The 19,616-nt window shown below is 43.3% G+C and overlaps 1 protein-coding gene across 3 annotated transcripts in view; it reads right to left on the bottom strand.

Moving 5' to 3' along the window:
• Positions 1-1,416: 1,416 nt before the first annotated feature.
• Positions 1,417-19,616, bottom strand: part of ZBTB42 (zinc finger and BTB domain containing 42) — a 34,354-nt gene continuing 16,154 nt past the window's right edge. For all 3 annotated transcript variants that reach the window (XM_090141734.1, XM_090141733.1, XM_090141735.1), the window contains 3 exons: positions 14,464-14,676; positions 13,655-13,788; positions 1,417-2,676 (listed from right to left, as the gene is read on the bottom strand). The gene's annotated coding sequence lies outside the window, so the exon portion shown is untranslated. The remainder of the gene's footprint in view (positions 2,677-13,654; positions 13,789-14,463; positions 14,677-19,616) is intronic.

The following is a 19,616-nucleotide window of genomic DNA, read 5'->3' as shown; positions in this document are numbered from 1 at the left end:
GACCAGAATGACTTTAGTTCCCTACTTCAAAACAAAGATCCTGCCACTCCCAAAGGAGCTGAATTAGATCAGGCTCTTTTTGCCAGGTTCTGATGTCAGGGGAGTCTTGACAGAGTTCCCAAACGTGAAGCATCTTGCCACATCTTGCTGCAGAAAAGGCTTCTGTTCCAGGCTGATCATAGCCTAATCCAGATACACCATGCAGATTCCCCCCCAGAATGATAATTTTTAATGTGAATGGGATAAGTGAAAGAAAAAATATTATTGCTTAGGTACTCACATGGTGGTTAGCTTGTAAGCAAAGATGTAAGAATTGCTGGGGGGACTCTGCCTGAGGAACCCATCACATGCTGCCTGAAATCAGGTACATGCAGTAGCATGCACATATGTTCACAGGCACGTGTACAGCTTATGAATTCCCAGCTGCTTTGCATCAAAGGTATTGCAGAAGGAGTCATCAGGCACTGTTCCGCAGGATTATTTCATTTGCTCTTCACTAACTTACTTGAGATGCATCAGGAAGGGTTCATAAGTAGGTCACACAGGCTTCCCTAATGCTCTTCTTCACTCTGATGATTTCTGCTCCCATGTGATGACTTTCTATCCCAGAAAGCAAAAAACTGCATCAGGGCTGGTTCTTCAGGCCCTGCTGCAGGGAGCTGGAAGTGCTCCTGCTCTACACTTCAGTGTTCTCCCTCTGGACCAGAATTCCTGGTTTCATTTTTAATGCCAGCTGCAAAGATCTGTGGACTTTTGGAAGAGGACAAAGCAGGTCTGAACCCATGTCCTTCATGCAGCAAATGGTGCCATTGCCTGCTAACAGAGAGTACAGGATTGGGCCCTTCCTGTAGGGCTTAGGACCAATGCCTTTCATCACTAATTCTGAATTTCAGCCCAAGCTCGTTCACCACAGAATGCAAATCATCTCCCTTCTGAATATGCACTTTGCAAATCGTCTGCCTTCTGAATATGTTCTTTTAAGTATCATTTTGAATGTCTTTGCCTTGATTTTTCTTGTTTATTTCTGATTGATTGATTTGTCTTTTAATTGCAAGGTATTTATCTGCGCATGGATGTTTATCTTCCGTTTAGTAACGCTGGCGTAACAACGTTACTGAATCCTGATTCATATCAGCAAGAGCAAAGCAATTCTGCTCCTCCTCTCTAAGTATCAATCTTTCGCTCTGCCAAATGTATTGGTTGTGCTGTTTGCCAACATTCCCTTCTTCTGTGCAGCCAGCAACAGGCTGCAGAGCTGCCCAGTCAACTGGAAGACAATGGCACCATTCATGTGTGCAGTTATTCACTTGGACAAATGTTTGCAGAGATACAGTCTGACTGGGACAGACGTCTTGTTTGAACACTTCTAAAGGATGGAATTTTACAACACTAATGTTTTCAATTCATTTATTAAAGTGTAGAGGCAGATTCTTAGCATGATCATAGTAGTATCGCTCAAAATGGCTTCACTTTGGCTTCCTTGCTTTTTACCAGCTTGAGAGCTTTTCCTGTATTTCTTCATCCACAGCATAATCTCAAGTACCAACATGACATTTACTTTTAGTACAGTGAAATTTATTAAAATAAAACCTTCTATGCATTAACACTTCTTTTCATTATGTGCAGTATGGCCTTCTCTAGTCATCCTGCTTTATTCCCCCACTATGCCACAGAAATTATTTCATTTTTATTACGTAGATTAAATCATAGAGCGATATTCAATTTATGACCCTCGTTACATGAGTCGGGGGGCCAAGAAGAAATATCAGTGCAATAAAAGAGTGGAGCTGGTAGAGCATGAGCATTGTCAGAATGTCTCATCTAGGATTCGTGCGGTATAAAACTTTATCGAAAGACTTAAAGCATATGCTTAAGTGATCTTATATTTGGCATTTTTAATTAGTGAAAGCTCAGCAATGAAGATGTCGTGCTGCCTGATGAGATTAGGTCAGATGATACATGGCTGTGTGGTGTGGCATCTTAAATAGGAACCACCTTATGGCAAGTCAGAGCTATTTTGATGTCACATTTAAAGAAATTGCTTCTCAGGGAAAGTTGATTGGTTTCATAAGAGAAGCAGCAGGGTTTTGAGGATCCCTGTGTGGGAGAATGGGGACAATGGGCAGCCTCAGATCATCTCTATTTCAGTTTCTTTTCTCTTATTCATTCACTTTATATGTGTGTATGTGCATACTTGTTATGAGGAAGTTTGCATGCATCTTTAAACAGAAAAATGACTTTATGTGGCGTGAAGAATCCAGTGCAGCACACATGGCCAGGAAGCTGTATTTTGCCCTCCAAAACATGAGCAAATTCCTTCTCCTGTTCCTCTGTGTTTTTGATTATAATGGTAAGGCATGAACTTTTGGTTGAATACCAGAGAGGCAACATTTCTTTTATCAGTTTTGCTCCAGTACCTCTGCTTTCCTTTTTCTTCCTTTTCTCCTTTTACTCCACTCATGCATTTGCACACTTTCAGACTCAGGCTGAGTTTTACTTTGACAGCACATCCATGGTAGAGACTGTTTCAGGAAGATGATCCTCTACTGCTGTGTCCCCAGAGTCTGCCTGTTCAGAAGATACTTGATGGCACTTCATCACTTGGATAAATATCAGGAACATCCTTTCCAGGAAAATCTTGATATTTACCTCATGGAATCCATTTGATTGATATTTCTGAAAGAGATCATAGAATCATAGAATCATGGAATGGCCTGGGTTGAAAAGGACCACAATGATCATCTAGTTTCAACCCCCCTGCTATGTGCAGGTCACCAACCACCCGACCAGGCTGCCCAGAGCCACATCCAGCCTGGCCTTGAATGCCTGCAGGGATGGGGCATCCACAACCTCCTTGGGCAACCTGTTGCAGTGCCTCACCATCCTCTGGGTGAAAAACTTCCTCCTAATATCTAACCTAAATCTCCCTTGTCTCAGTTTAAAACCATTCCTCCTTGTCCTATCAAGGATGAAAATCCCTATTCGAATTTAAGCATCAGTTTAAGGAAAACTGAGACTGTCATTCAACTGCAGCTAACTGATTTATGAACTGCACAGATTTCTCCCTTGTCTCAGAGACCAGACTTAGAAAGTACACAACAGGTGAATGAGACCTCATGAAAAAAGAGAAGACGCTCCTGTACATTGTTATCAAAGTAATGTATTACACAGGAAATCCAGGATTGTTGAAATTTCTTTGCTGGCCTTATAAACAATGCAAATAAAGAAGGGAGATTTTTAGGTTACAGTAGATTGCTGCTTCTCTAGAGGACTCTGTAGCAAGTAGCATTTGCTCTGCTAACTGATACTAGATCACACCGTTCATGTTTAATGAAAAGGTCAGTTCTGCTTGAAACTATCTTATTGGTTTGTTGCATTCTATTGCACTATACTTTTTGCATGTAAGATGGAAAGCTTTGATGGAATATCTAACATAGATAAAAGAAAATATCACAATTCCTTTAAACTGAAGAACATCTCTACTGTAATATCCACTGCAGAGATGAAGGCCTTACAGGGAGAGAAGTTTCTTAATTTGTTGTCCTGCAGAGAATAATTTACTTGGAGATTCACCCATTTTCTGTCTGGTGGAAGTTAAACCATATCCTTCTGTATTGATCTTCAGCACTGTGCTTCCATCAATTGACATCGGTGGGGAATGATATGAATATGGATGAAAAGATCATCAGTGTCAGGACGAGCCAGCCTCTTCGATGGGGTCAACTGGGGGAGCAGCTTTAATTATTTATAGCATGCAAGCCATCGGCTGGAGATTTATATGCTTGCCAGGCATTTTAAAAGAAGTCATCAGAGTAATATTTCTTTCTTTGGGGGAAACAGTTGGATTAGCAGCACCATAGGAGTGAAAAAGCCACCAGAAGGAGACCAGCAGAGCAGAATTTTCATGATGTAGGAGCGGCGGATTGATTACTTGCAGGTTCTTAAAAGATTCAGGATACTTTGGGATAATCTTCTTTAGTCACCAGGTGCATGAACTCCCGTGTTCTCCAAATTCATTGAATCATCTTAAAACCTTGCAAAGTACGTGTGCCTGCTAAATACATGCACATGCTCAGCACTGTGCTTTTCACCAAAGGTTTCATAAGCAGAAGCTTCATCTGCTTCAGGTAAACAGAGCAATTCCTACTGACACAAGCTAAGGCAAGCCAGGCATAAATTGTGGTATTGTTTCAATGCATCCAACCTGGTCTAGATGACACAAGAGTGCAAGGTATGTTCATATTTTCCAGGGTATTTTCATCATGAGAAAGCTAAGTCCTGAAAACAACTTGTGGGTACGTGAGATGACGGGCAGAGGAAGGCAAAGTGACACCTGAACAAGAACCAGAGGTACCACATTGCTGGCTGTCTGGAGCCTTTCAATATCTATCATATGGCATGGGTGCCCATTAGGAGATAACAGCACTGTCTGACTGCCATTGTTACATCAGTTTGTTTGGGGGTAAGTTGCATTTTCTGCAGGAAAATCTTCAGGAGAAGCAGCTCTCAATTGATTGAGTCTGGTTACTGCAGGCAGGCAGGGCCATGTTGTATTTCACTGGCCAGGTCACATGTTGGAGGGTTTAGAAGCTCTCAGAGAAGGGTGCAGCTGTCACCAAACTGCTTCTCCTTTCCCTGGAGTGGAGCAGATTTGTGCACATTTTTTTCACTGATTTGTGCTTTTCTGTAGCACCAGTTCGAGAGTTCCAGAGCAGCAAGGAGGCAGGTGTATCACCAGCAAATAGTGCCTCTGAGGAAAAACAGCAATCCCTGCTGGTCACATGCCTAACAGCCAATTGCTTAAAGATGGGAATGGATTATGCTGCTAAATATCACTAAGGAGGCTGTTGCCAATACTTATGCAACACATCACAGTGCAGAGGCTTTTCCATGGCACATCACCTCCTCTCTCCATCTTGTCTAGCTGCATTGTGTCTTCCCCCTCGCTGCTGTAGGCCAGATTTCTCCTCTTGGGATCTTAAAGAAACGTCCTTGAGCTTTCTACCCACACACTGTGAGTTGAATTTAAATACAGAGACATTCATTAGCTCTGCATTGTCTTAATTTCTCATTCATTCTCAAGAGTTATCTTCTTCACTCTACATTTTAACATTAGGGGTTTCTCAGTGCCTGGGTTTGCATATCCATTACCTCCAACACTTGGTGGAGATTAGAGGAGCAAACACAGCACAGGACCTAGGTCCTCCAAGTGGTGTGCTTTGAGACTGGCCTGCATACATTGTACTATACACTGAGCTGCTCAGCACTGCTAAAACATAAATCATCATTCAGCAGAACCTAATGTATACCTGGAAAAGATGGAAATCAAATCCCTCCAAGATCCTAGGTAAACTGGAATAACTTATTAGAATTTTAAAAACAAAGGCAATAAAGTGAGGAGGGGCAAGAGATGGTATAGTTAAGGCTGATTGTGTTGTCTGTAATTTCTTTTTTTGTTATAGCTTGTAATAGCTGAACACACCAAAAAAAGCAATTAAGCAACATCTTTGACTCCAATAATCACATTTATAAGAAGCCGTCTTATTAACATGAGGAGAAGATGAACAGGAAATTCTCCAGCGTGTGGCCTGACTGGTCCTGTGATCTGTTGTTCAGCACTAAGCTGATTGCCTGGGACACGTCTGGACAGGGAGAGGAGCCGAGGTTAACCGCGCAGAGCTCACTGTGCCTTTCACAGTGAATTCAGCAAAGTTTATGCAAATATATTCTGCACATACTTGAAGGGAGGGTAAAGAGCAGTACAGTACTGGACTGGTGGGACAAAAGGACATTTGAAATTTCCAGTTAATACTTGAAAGTGTTTTGAAGAGTGCACTGACCACGTTTGCCAGGTTTCTTTGTCCCTGAAGGACAAATGTCTTGCAGAAGCATGGTTCATGTTTTCTCTCCCCCATAATGGCCACAACAGCTTTCCAGGAGATGACATTTCCTGCTTTAAGGCAAAACCAAACCAAAATGCAGAACAACATCCAGAAAGCCTATGTTTTAAAATATGCTTTTTGTTTGTCCTTAAGGGGGACAGAATTGGAGATCAAGAACAACAGTGTGATTCCTTGCACACTGCAGAGCCATGCACACAGTGGATAGGAGGAGAGCGCAGCACTTGCACAGCCGGGCACTCCCAGCACATGAACCTCTGAGTGCCAGGAGTATCCAGGAAGAGAGCAGTCTGTGTGATGTAACCCAACCCACATGAATGGAAGTCGGCACCTTCAGAGCCCTAATCACAAGATCCGGTCACATAGTCATTAACTGAGAGAGCACTGATGTCAGCGGCCATCAGGCGCTGCCTCACTCTGCAGGTTTGTAGGTCTGTGCCATTTCTGAGCCGTGTTATCAAAGTTAATCCATTTTCTTCCATCTCTGTGCTGCAGCTGGTTAATTTTTTACATTGGAAGCACTTAGAATGGATGGTGCCTAGAAACCAGCTTTTAAAAACATCAGATGAAAAATGCCCGCAGTTGTAAAACAAATTTAAGGCTTAAGGAGAGTACAGTGCTGCCTGTCACACTAATTTAAATCTTGAACTGCAGCCATCTTTACCTTTAACAAAATCAGTAAGAGCATACGCTGTGTCAGCCATTGCCCATTTCAATCTGAAGTCATGTTGGCATCCAGAAAAAAAGATAGCAGCATCCTGGGAGGCTGCATTCATCCCTGAGCAGCCTTCAGGATTTCATTGCTGCAGTCTTGAACAATCAAGTGCTAAGTCAGTCACGGGGATTTCAGATAGAGCAGGGCAATAAGCTGCCTTTTGGCTCTAGTTTACATGTAAGCTGGTACTTGTTTCAGAAGCACGAGCATCACAAGATGGAAGTGGTCAAATTGTTGATGTTGATGTGAAGGTGACTGAGGTGTTCAATAAATATTTTTGTTCAGACTTTGGAAACAAGAAGAATCACGCACTGATGTCATGAGGAGACAATGCACTTTCCATCCCATTAGTAACCAAGGAGGTTATTAAACAGCATTACTGGGGATAAACATTATTACCTTAACAGGTCTGTGCAACTGTCACCCTCACAACCAGAGTGAATTGGCTCAAGGGATCTCTGCTCCTCTCCCAGTTCATCTTGGAGGACTTCAGACATTTTACAGGATTGGAGAAATGCTGCATTTGGACAAACTGATAAAAAAATAACTAGAGCAGCTAAGTCATTCTAAGCCAGTTAGCATAGCAATTCTGGGCAAGGTAATGAAATACTGATACAGAAGTCAACAAATGAAGGGTGTAAATAACAGAGATCAACATGATTTATGGGGAAAAAAGGTCTTGTGAAAGAAGGTTGACTTTCTATTTTCATGAAACTATCAGTTTGGCTGACAACAGCAACTAAATAGATACAAGACATTTGCCTTTTGTAGATTGTGCAGTGCTCTCATTGTAAGTTAAGGCAGTAGCTAATAACTTAGGAAGTAAGTGAATTAAGAACTGAGTAACTGGCAAATCTAAAGTGAAATGCGACTCTCAGTAAGGAGTTGGCAGGAATCAGAAGTGCAGCCAGGTTCTGATACTACACCCAACACCACTCAGCTTTCTTTCCTAAGGTGAGCGCGTTGTGCCCTTCGTGTAAAATGGGCTTCAGTTAAAAAATGACGATGTTACAGTTTGTAGGAGTCACTGCTAAAGCCAGTTTCTACCACTGCCTCCTCTGCAACTGGCTTGGCCTGGGCCCCAAATGGAAAAATATGACTGTATAACTGGATGGCAGCTCACATACATGAGATCTGTCCCAGCTGAGGCAGAAAGGAGTGCTGTGATCCAGCTGCAGGGACCCATGGGAGAGCTCAAAAAGCACAGATTTTGGGAGTCAGAGTTTCAGTCATCAAAACAGTCATGCTGGGAATATTTAGCACAGCTGTGTGCTTTGTCTGAGCTCTCGCAGTTTTGGCCGGGTAGCTTAAAAATAGAAAGCTGGGAAGTAAACATGGACATGTCAATGTCCTTACAGAGCAAGATTTCACATCCCTGAGAACTTAGACTCCAAGTTTCTCTTCTTGGGTAGGGAGAAAGGCAAGGAAAGCTTTGAACACTCTCATGGAGTAAGAGTAAATCCGTGGAAATCTATTTATGTTAGCAGAGGGTCTGACTGTGCACATTTATTCTGCTCTGTGTAATTAGCACTATTGCCTCCTGGTAATTATTTTACTCTCCATGAAGGATTACATAGCCATTAACCTGGAAGGAAGAGAAAAAGAAGAAGTAGGGGCATGTGGGAAAGACTTTGAACATCAGATTCATTCACTGGTTAGGAACAAAAGAGCATATTTAGAAGCTTAATTAATGAAAAGTCTGTCTCAAGGCAAATGCAGATTACTACTAATAGATATTAGGAAAATTCATCAATTCACTGCTGCAAATGAGGGTTTGCTGGCTGCAGACTGTTGCACGGGGCTCTTCCCTCTCTGCTTCTTTGCAATCTAATGGTAAGTGATGTCCAGAACTGAGTTTTCCTGCGGGCCTTTATGCAATCAGTGTGATTCCTTGGCACTGGATGCTAATGATTCACCTGGATTGAGTCACACACGAGGCAGTGTGGCTCTGGAATGCTTCCCGCTACAACCACTGTGCTCAGCAAATCTGGGAGGTGAGTACAAAGGATCTTGTAACTGCTAAGCCTTCTAGGGAAAAGGAGAGGCTTAAAAGGAGTTCAGCAGTCACCTGCACTGATCACAGCAATGGATTTTATAAATGAAATCTCCTCTGCTGGAGAAAAGTAACTTTGGGGTATCTAAGACTTGAAGGGAGATGCCATAGGTAGAAGGCTGGGTTTGGGAACAGTGTGGGTGTTGGGAAGGTATCATGGAGTTCCACAAAACTGAGAGAAGCCAAAGAGCAAAGAGCAACAGAGACTCCAGAACTCGCCCTGCTGCATCAGCCATGGGGCAAATGCCACAGGCCTGGGGACAGGCAACAGCCCATTTGGAAGGAAGGCAGGCAGAGATGCAAAGAAGGCAGGGGAGGCATCACTTGGCATTTGGGAAGCAGAGGTGCTGCAGGTGGCAGTGCCATGAAGAACAGAGTGAAAGAAAATGAAACATTCTTGATGCGATGCTGGTTTTACCGGGCAGCCGAGGCTCTGTTGTTCTCAGCAGGGTGCGATGGGAAGAGGCACAGGGTTACAAGATTTTCCATCAGTGTGGATGGATAACTCCAGCAGCCCCTCCCCTGCCCACTGTTATGCAGCAGCACTACAATCTAGATCAAGTATTTATTAAGAGGCGTTTTACTGGGCAAATGACACATCACTGGGCCCCACCCGTGGGCATTTGTGAGGTATGGTTGTTGCAGTGTCCCTGCTATCCTCAGTGCCTCAGCGATACCACTGCTGGTGTAGGCTGAAAGCTGTCTGTGTGCTCTCTCAAGGTGGGATTGCAATGGGTCACCCAGAACATGTGCATGGGGCAGGGCAGGAGGTGAGCAATCAGCCTGACGAGTCCATGAGTGAATATTCACATACATGCCCAATGCATTCAAGTGTCCCTTTGCATACAGAAGTGCATTAGCTCATCACATTGAGCAGTCTGTAATTGAGCTAACAGCTGCAACAGGCAAAACTCAGAGCAGCGGATGACATGAACATTTCTGCTTTGGTTTTCAAGATCTGTGTTGCTTGAACCAGTTTATCCTGCATCTAGTTTCATGGTTAAGTCACAAGTCAGCAAAAGAATTGAGCTCAAAATTATGATGTTTGCCCAGCAGTTCTCTTTAAGGTATCAAAATAGCTTGCCTATAAAAATCTGTACATGTTTTTCCCTGAGCCACCTTCCTTGCTTTGTATGATATGCCCAGTAAATCCCAGTATATTGGCCTTTGGGGCATAGACAACATCTTGGTCATCTTCACTTGGCCATTTGTTAGTGTCCAGGGGAGGAAGGTGGTTCAGGTTGTGTAGGAGAAGCAGGCAGATCACCTGCTAGATCCCGCCATCTTGTTGACACAGATGGCATTGCTAGGGTTTCTGAAAATAGAGGGTTATCAGTGTTTACTGTAAGAAACTTTTTCCCTTCCTGTCTTTTCTTAGAAATAGCTAAAGAAAGCTGGCCTCAGTTAATGGGCCCGAGGCAGAGATAGGATGGAGGGCTCGAACCCAAATGACTAAGCCTAGACAAAACGTAACTAAGGGAAAATGGATTTCTGAGAGGAAGTTAGAAGTAGCAATGCCAACCTCACCAAGACAAGGCATTGTGTCAACCAAGCTCAACATTTTGTGGTTTCAGTCCTCTGCAAGATTTGTAATAGCCTGTGAACTTTTTCCTTCATATTCTTGATCACATCAAGAGATATCCTTAATTAGAGAATGATTTGGATGGTGCCTAGGTGAAATAAGGGATTTTAAGACTCTCTCATAGGTAATGTGGTTTCCAAGTTCCCGCTTTTGCTATGATTCCTTCAGCTGTTGTAACGCTGGTTCTGCACAGAGCAGCACATGAATACCACAATCATTAGTTTTAAATGAAAATATACAAATAATTGTATACATCAATGCGTGTGAAATAAAAGAATAAAATTTAAAAAAGAACCAACCTGCCAAAAAACAAAACAAACAAACAAACATAAAAACACTTGGAGAATCTTTAAGAATATGAACTCTAAATTTTGAAAACTAAATAAGTTTATTGTAATGCAGTTCACCAGTGGTGTATACGGAGTTTTATGCCTGTCTGGCTTTCTTTTCTTCCAAAAATGAATACTAGAATTGTTACAATCTCTTTTGTACTAAAACAGTGCTTTTGTGAAGAATGGAGATGGATGAGCAATTCTCTCTTGTAGTGATGCCAGTATAATTAAGGAGGCAGAAGCAGAAGTGGAAATTGCTTCTTCACATGAATGATTGCATCTGGGATTCAATACAGAGGTGAAAAAAGCAGGGAATGCCTTAAGATTGGCCCTCCTGTGACCATCACACCTGCTGTGGTATATATGTAGATGGTCAGCTCTTTTCAGATCAATCACTCAAAACCGCCTTATTTGGTTTTTTTACTGTTCAGTATTTCACATTCATCTCTTCAAAGCCAAATGCTCTCAAATTTCAGGTCCTTTTCCCTTCCCCATTTCCCTTTATTACAGACTTCTTTATGTGCATTACAAAGCTTAGCTGCCTCCCAAGTTCTGGCTAGTGCTCTGCTGTCCTCAGGCAACCACATCTCAAAACCCCAAATATAAACATCTCAGGCTCTACCTTGAGAACCACTCTGGGCTTCTCTTTCCAGTATTCATCCCTACAAGAAGGACATCCTTCCAGCCCCAAGAGTTAGAAGCTGTCTCCTTCCAAAGCAAAATTCCTCATAGGACAACCTGGCTCTGCTGATCCTGGTGCCACCACTGAAGCACAAAACCAGTGCCTGCACTCTCTGCGGTGCATAGCCCCACAGCACAGCATGGTCAGACACACAGCCCCATCTCTGTCAGATCCAGTTTGCCTGACTGCTGACTGTCTCTGATCTCTTTTGCTCAAGAAGCAATGGTGGAAGGTTATCTGCTATGAAGTACTGGAAATCGTTGTCTTTTCTCTTCTCACTGGGGCCACTGCTCTGCTCCACACTGTGGATGCTCTTTGCTTGTGCTGGTGCTAAATTCATTTTATAAGGAAATACAAACAACAACAACAGCAACAACAACAACAGCACAAAACAAACAAAAAGCCACACACCTTCAATGTCAGGACTGCTCCCTTTGGTGGCTGCACCGTGTGAGAGAAATCCTCTCTCATTGCCTCCTCCTACATTCATCTTCCTTTCACATACAGAACCAGATTGAGCAGAGCGTCCCAGATGAAGTCTCACCAGCTTATGTACCTTCATGGCCTTCATCCTTCCTCACACCTACTGGAAACACATCCCCACCCCTTACATCCTTAGAGTAAACACACCACCACCAGCGCCATGCTATGTTGGTGAGTCTTGGACGTCACTTGGATGAAGCACTGAGGTCTTCCCAGCCATTCCCAAGTGTCAGTGACCTGTTTCATGGCCAAAGCTCCACTGTTACTCCGTGAGCTCATGCTCAGAGCAACTGAATTTGATCCTCTTCTTCTTCTGCCATTCTTCTTCTGCTCTACTAGGACATACAAGCTTTCCCTCTCCACAGCCATTTTCCACCTTCCTCCTGTAGGAAGAGCTCCAGCAGCTTTCTCCCAATGCAAGTGCCTTCCTCACTGCTCACAACACCCTGGCCAGTTCCTTACCCCATCAAAACACTCCTACTAATTCCCGCCTTAATGCATAATTTCCTGTTTGGCACTTTATCAACTGCTCTGGGAAACAAGGTGGGTACATGCTGTACATCTTATCTGGAAGATCAGTTCTCCTATCAAAGAAAGCTAGCAGGTTATGCTGGCATGGTTGACTTGGGGTAATGTTATCTCATCTTCTATTGCTTCCATAGCGATAATTGTTCATTACTTCAAAGTTTCTTTTAAAGCCTTTCATCGCATTGAGGTAAGATTAATCTAACCTGTGGCTGTCCTGAGCTCACCTTTCCTCTCTACTTGTTTTAATTTTGTGCATAAATGCTGTGTGTTATTTGCCATAATATTTGCTCCAGATTAGATCGTATGGGCTTTAAACCTTCTCTGTAGAAGTGTTCAGCTGTGTTTTGCTGCATACTTTTAGCAGAAAGTAATAACTATGAAGCAAACATACAGTGCTCAAGAGCACACAGAGTCATGTTTTCTGAAGACTTTCTGCAAAAGGAGCTGGCCAGAGGAAACCATATCCATGACCTCACTGGAGAGAGGAGTAGTTTGCACGCTGAGAAAAGCAGAAGCCTATAGCACTGGGGTGAGGAAGGAAAGTATGGCATCATTTCTGTCCAGAACTTGGAGAGCAGGATGTTGTCATTGGCCACGTCTCTGCCCACCTAAAATATTTACACAGCTCCCCATCATTTTTTAACTGAGCACTCAGCAGCCCATAATAGGCTCATTCCCTTTTGAGGCAGGGAAATTAACATTTTTCACTTTACCGGATAAAAAGTAAGGCATGGGGTGGACTAGATTTATGTAATATAATACCATAATAACATACATATACATAATAGCTTGTAACGACTATTTTAGAATCTTTAGCTGCACTCTGTTTTTTGCAGTGCAACAAAAATAAAAGTGGCCCAGTGTGGGAAAATGGCTTACAGTTACCAAACATGTGGAGCAGGTTTTTGTGGCAAAAGAAGGAGTCTCACAGCCTCAATGGCGGTATAACTTTTACCTTGGCTAATTAGCAAAATGCATTTGTAGTCAAAACGCACCCCTTACAGGCATTAATCTGTAAATACGTAATACACATTTTAACTCATTTTAAGATGTTTCTCTGCAGTAAGCCTTCCATTTTAATGCATCTGGACACTTATATACATTTACCATTATAAAATGGATGATGCTCGGAGTTTCATTGGTGAGAGCTACACAACTGTACCATTGAAAGGCTTGGCCCTACAAGGTTTTTGGTGCTGTTAACTCCTACTGAAACCAACCTCCATTGTTAGCAAGCACTTACTGTGTTTGCATTGCTTCCTTAACTAGCACCTTGTGTTGCCACTTAGCACAAACTGCACAAAGGATTTTGGTCCTTTACTCTATTTTTTAATTATTATTTTTGCAAGGCAAACAGGCAGGGAATGTGGAAGTATTACCTTAAATATGCACTAGAGGATGCTCTTGGGTCATCAGTGAGAGACAAGCTGCTTCCTCCTGCTCTCAACCTGCAGTGGCTCAAGATGTTTTCAGGGCTCAGAAAGTGTTTCACGGCTTAGACAGCGTTGTGAGACTTAGAAAAGATAAGAAAAAATGTTCACGTAATGTAATGTAAATGATATAGTGGTGACAAAACCTTCTCCTCCTTGCTTGTGCAGCTGTATTACTGCTCAATATAAGTAGTATATGTTTAAAATCTGCCTACATTCAGACAGGGACCTGGACAAGCCCAATAGTTTGTTTTTATTTTTTCTAATTACGTACTGATTATACATTACATGGGACAAGTTGTGTTTTGGCCAGAGCATGGAGGGCAAACACTAGCTAAAGGCCATTTCTAACCTTGACTGGCTGTCACTGATATTGCTGACAGCAAGGAAGAAAGGACGGGAGGGGATCTGGGTGGCTCTGCACAATGCCAGGAATGGTTCTTGTGGAGGCCAGCAGGAGGTCAGAGCGCACAAACTGAGCACCTGAGTGATCTGACTGTTTTATCTAAAAGTACCTTTTTCATCAAACTGCCTAATTTTACACTATGGAAACAGTTGCAGTGCATTGGAACAAATTTGGTGTAATGGAACACCTGCATGCAAATACAGGCTGTCAGGTGAGCACTGAACTGAGAGTAGAAAAAGGACTCCAAATGAAGGGCTTGTCATTTCTGGGGGAGCTGGGAAACCCAGGGGGGATTTTTGTTTTTAAAAAACAGGTCAGGTATTTTCAAAACAAAAGACAAAGGAAAACCCACCACAAAATGCCACGCTGATTTCATCATGAGGTGACACGAGGAGGCTGTGACTGTAATAACCACTCTGAAACTCCAGCCTGGGTGGCTCCTGAGGGAACAGACCTTGTGTGGCCATAAGAAAAATCTCTCAGGAGCAAGGCTTGCTTCCTCCTTCACTCTCAACACTCCGTTCAGCAAAACTCCTTTCAAACACAAACCTCCTGGGCTTGGAACCTGCATGAGAGACAGACAGATCATGAGGAAGGCCCCGTGTGAAGCGCAGGAGCACACACTGGGTTATACCACATCCCTGGAGATGCACAGGGAAAGCATCCCAGGGCAACACACACCTGTCTCACAAAGCTCCATGGAGACAGAGCTCAAACAGCTCTCCTTCCTCAAGTAACACAAGGGCAAACTGGTGATCTAACCAACATGGCCTGCTCAGGCTGGGACAATTGCACAAAGAGCCCAAGATAAGAGCTGCCTTCTCACCTCCACCAGACATCTTAGGACAAGGGGTTTAACTAAAAGAGAGTAGTCTAGATTTAGATTTAGATTGGATATTAGGAAGAAATTCTTCACTCTGAGGGCAGTGATGCCCTGGCACTGCTGCCCAGAGAGCTGTGGGTGCCCCATCCCTGGAGGTGCCCAAGGCCAGGCTGGATGGGGCCCTGGGCAGCCTGAGCTGGTGGGGGCAACCAGCCCATGGCAGGGGTTGGAGCTGGGTGGGCTCTAAGGTCTTTTCCAACACAACCAATTCCATGATGCTATGATTCTACGAACTCATTTGCTGCCCATAAGAAATGCAAAGATGAAACCAGTCCTTTCTGGCACAGGAATAGGAAAAGCAATATTAGCTGTGCCACTGCTGAAATGCCTTCACCTGGAAAGTTTGTGCTGCTGAGTTAGCCACTGGCAGGGAAAACAATTATAACAGCAGATGAACAAGTGTAACTTGTGGTCATGATGCTCACCTGGGACTGCAGGTGGCAATTCAAGACCTTGCTGTGGTCCAGAGAGAACATACATTGCTCAAACCGAAGTTGAAACTTCTGCTCTGAACCTCAGAATCCTGTTATGTGTTTGAACCTTTTTCCTAGGAAAATCTGTTTTCCATATAAATACCCTGATACCCTTTCCTCCTCCAAAGACATGCTAAATGTTTGGTGTAAGCAGCTCCATGTGGTAACAAATCCCAAAGGCTAATTGTGTGGAAAAGCATTTCCTTTCATCAGTTTTAAATTTTCTGCCTTTTAGTGTTGACTGCACCCTTTCCCTTGCATCATGAGAAAGCAATGCTCAATGCACAGAGCTGGAAAGGGCCCAAGACCACCGATTCATTCTGTGAAGACCAGCGGGCTGCCAGCAGCCTTAAACAACTGTTGATCACCAACACCAACAAATTCCAAACAGATTACCAAAAAAGGGCAAGGCCAAAACCCATTTCTGGGCTATAAAAACAGATTCCTCCAACTGTTGTTACGGTGAGTAATTCAGCTTGTTTGCAGATGACAGGCAGAGCAGAGCTGTCAGTTGCTGGCAGAAGGAAAACATGCAAGCCCCCAGAAGTTGTGCAGTTTTCCTTTATTTTGCCTGAGTAGCTGCTAACATCACAAACAGCTTTTCTGAAGAAAACGCCAAATCTATCCTGTTTTACTTTGGAATGAAGCAACAGTTACTCAGAATTCCCCCAGCATCAACTTTAGGCTGTATTTGCAATGAGATTTCTTTCCTTCCCCCTCCCTAACTTGTCCTTCTCTTCCCAAGAGTCTGCAGCCTGCTGGCTCTGAGGGCACCTTGGGGAAAGGCAGACTAGCAACACCAAGCATCCTACCATATCAGACCTCCATTTGCTTCCATTCCTGAAATAAGACAACTTTAAAAAGCCAAACTCACAGACAGGCCAATAAGTCACATCAGTGTGCTTTCTTCTGCTCATTTCCACGTGCGGCACCTGGCAATGAACCCATCTCTCCCAGTTCCACCTCCCTTCTGTGTCAGCCTGGGACTGTGTGTGCCAGGCAGAAAGGCCAGCATCACACGCTGGGATGCATGCATGCAGCCCAAATTGGGCAAGCAGTCAGGGCAGAGGATTGTCTCTGCATGCAAATCTCTGCTCGCCTTCCTCCCCACACAGGGATGCGATGACTGGCTGGCAATCATAATAAGAACATAAGGAAAAATTAGGCATTACCACCCAAATCTTTTGCTGTGTCAATGCACAAGGTAATCCTGGAGCAGATTAGTCAGCAGCTTCCCGCTATCCTATAATCCCATGCATAAACTCCACTGTTCTAACATCGTGGTTCCTATAGCCCATATCCTCAGATAACCCACTGCCGCTGTGTGCCCTTCTCTGGGAAGATGTGGCATGAGGGGGAAAAATGCTCTGGGCTGAGACAACTCCCCATTTATTGTCTGTGGATGTAAACAGAAGGGCTGAAAAGTCAGTACGGATAATATCTGGCTACCACACAAGAAAATGTTTGCTTTCATTTAAGTCAATAACCGCAGCTAAAATGCTCAGCAGAAATTTCTTCATGGCTCCCTTATTCAAAATCCTTTAGTGAGAGAAAAGCATAGTGGTAATTTTTGTAAGTTTATGGTCAAGAAAACATAACCAGGTTACTATAATGTGTCACCTACATCACCATAGGGACACTGTTGAAGTTGTGTTTGGCATGGAAACGTCAATATGGATTTTGGGGCAAAGTAAAAGAAATATATACTCTTTTAGCTATGTAGTATCACCATACGTGAAATTAAGCACATTGAAAAAGTCAGTCTTCTGAGACTTTTTGCTGTTTCTGAGAGGTCCTTTTGCTACTGGTTTGAAAATATTCTCTTTTTTCTTAGTGAGAGACGGATTGGCTGAATTCTAGCTTTGAATATGATCTCCTTGTCCAACTGCTTTAATTTCCTGAAATAAAATTCTTCAGGGTTAAAAACAAAATGCTACTTCATCCATCTTTGCAGTTATCTTTGCTTTAAAAAAGCTCCTACTTCAAGTTCAACATGAACTTCTTTGTACACGTCCCACACACATTCAGATGGGCAGTTATGCGTGTTCATAACCTCAGCAGTTAAAATTTTGTTTAAATATACCCTGGTTCAAGGAGTTCCAGAGCAAGCCAAATGTGTTGCCTGCTGTACACAGCCTTAAAAGCAAGGTCTGTTTGCATTTGTGTGTCATTAAAGACAATATTGACGAGCTAGTGAAAGGTAGAAGCGGAGCAAGGCATCAAACACTTGAAAATAATCCAGGGACAATTTTATATTGAGAAAAGAGCTGCTCTACTCTAAAGAAGCAGAAAAAGAAGTTGAAAACAGCAGCAGAAGTTTGAGCAGATGCTAGAGCAAAGGCAGGGGGTGAGATACGGGAAGAAAGTGAACTACAGGTTCTGCTTGCTGTCAGCTAACACCAGCTGAAGGCACACAGATAATTTTCCCATCCCAGTTTATTTCCCTTTCTTTATGCTTATGATGCAAGCACATATTGACTTGATTTTAAACAAAACCTGAACTGCATAAATTCAAGTTCCTCAAATTGTCCTGAGAAAAGAGGGATGAGGATATGAAAACCAAATATTTATACAAGTGTTTTCTTTGGGAGCGTGGAATTGATTTTACTACTTTTCTCTCAATGAATATTACTGCTTTGTACCTCCGTGGGTTAAACGTTGACCAGACACAGCCTGAGAAAGAGAGAAGAACCTACATTCAGTTAACACTCAAAGATATCTTCCCATTAACTTTCATTCTGCTTTTTCTGTGTCCTTCCCAGTGCTTTTCCCCAAATCCCTTCTACAAAGAGGCCTGCACTCAGACACCCAGATACAAAGGTGAGGAGCTCCCCTTGCCACACTAACAACTAGCAGGAGCACAGAGTCAGGCTTGTCTCGCTTCAGCTGGTTGTACACACAAGGTCTGAAGCATTGCACAAGGAATCTTGTGTGATTTTTCAGGGATTAAGAGACAATGCAGAAAACAGCACATCAAGATCCTTCCATGACCCAGGTTTCCCTCACCCACATCCCACGCAACAAATGCTCCAGTGCCCTCAATTCGGTGTCTGGGTCACCAGAGTGCTCCCATCCTGGTAGCACGGTGGGTCTGTGTGATTGATGAGACCTTGATCCATCAATCCACCCCACGCAGAGACCAGTGCAACACAAACACGGCTTTCTATGGAAGCACATAGCATTACATAAGTAACTTCAGCATTATTAGCCTTATCACTGTCAAGAGACAAATGCTTTCTGCTATTTACCCCTCAAACTTTGGTCAATATTTACAGTGTTGTCCTCAATGCATTAGCAAAGACATTCTCTCACATTTGCTGTCTGCCAAAAAAGCGAGTTAATTTAGATCAGTGTTACAATCCAAAGCAGTTTGAGTCATCTACATCACCGGCTATTGATGTCCAGACAGACACCACATCCATCCACGCACACATTAATAAAGGTGTAAAAATAGACCACCAGTTCCTCTAGACCTGAAATAACACATCTGAACCCAGGAAAGCAAAAGAACTGAGAGGAATGACCTTGACTGAGGAGATACAATGCAGATTTTCTTAATGCATCCTCAAGTGGTGGTGGCAAGTCTTCCTGCTGTCCTGGAGCCTGCCACAGGGGAGGGGACACCAGTGATGCTCCAGCAGGGCCAGCACTGCCTCCTCACCCAGACTTAGGTACCAAGGAGGGATGGATCAATTATTCATCAGCTAAAAGGCACACTTCTATTACAGCAGATGTTTCTCTGAATGTTTGACACTGCCCATTAACTCACCCTTTAATTTTAATTGCTTAACTAATGGCTATAGTCAAGGTTAAATGAGTTTAAATCTTCCTTCTTTTCTTATGCTGCTTAATAAAAAGATACCATCTGACCTAATGAGGAAAAAGGAGGAAGAAGGAGCTGAAGCAAGTATAATCTTTGACAGGATACAAACAAATAGCCATAGCAGTAGTGAATGCTCCATGAACGCAGCACTCAGATCTGGTTCTCACTACAGCAAAGGAGTGATGCAAAGCTCCCTGTGGCTAATGGTGGCCATCAGGTTGCAAACTGGGGCAGGACCCCGGCTGCACGAGGGCAGGACACGTCACCTTCCACCTTCCTGAAGCCAACAGGGAGAGGAAGCTCCTGCTCAGCAAGGTAAGAAGCAT

This window comes from Phasianus colchicus, chromosome 5 (assembly GCF_987193195.1).
Source record: "Phasianus colchicus chromosome 5, bPhaCol1.hap1.1, whole genome shotgun sequence".
Taxonomy (NCBI): Eukaryota; Metazoa; Chordata; class Aves; order Galliformes; family Phasianidae; genus Phasianus; species Phasianus colchicus.
Note: the sequence above shows the minus strand (reverse complement) of the source record. Positions and strands in the feature narration are given on the sequence as shown.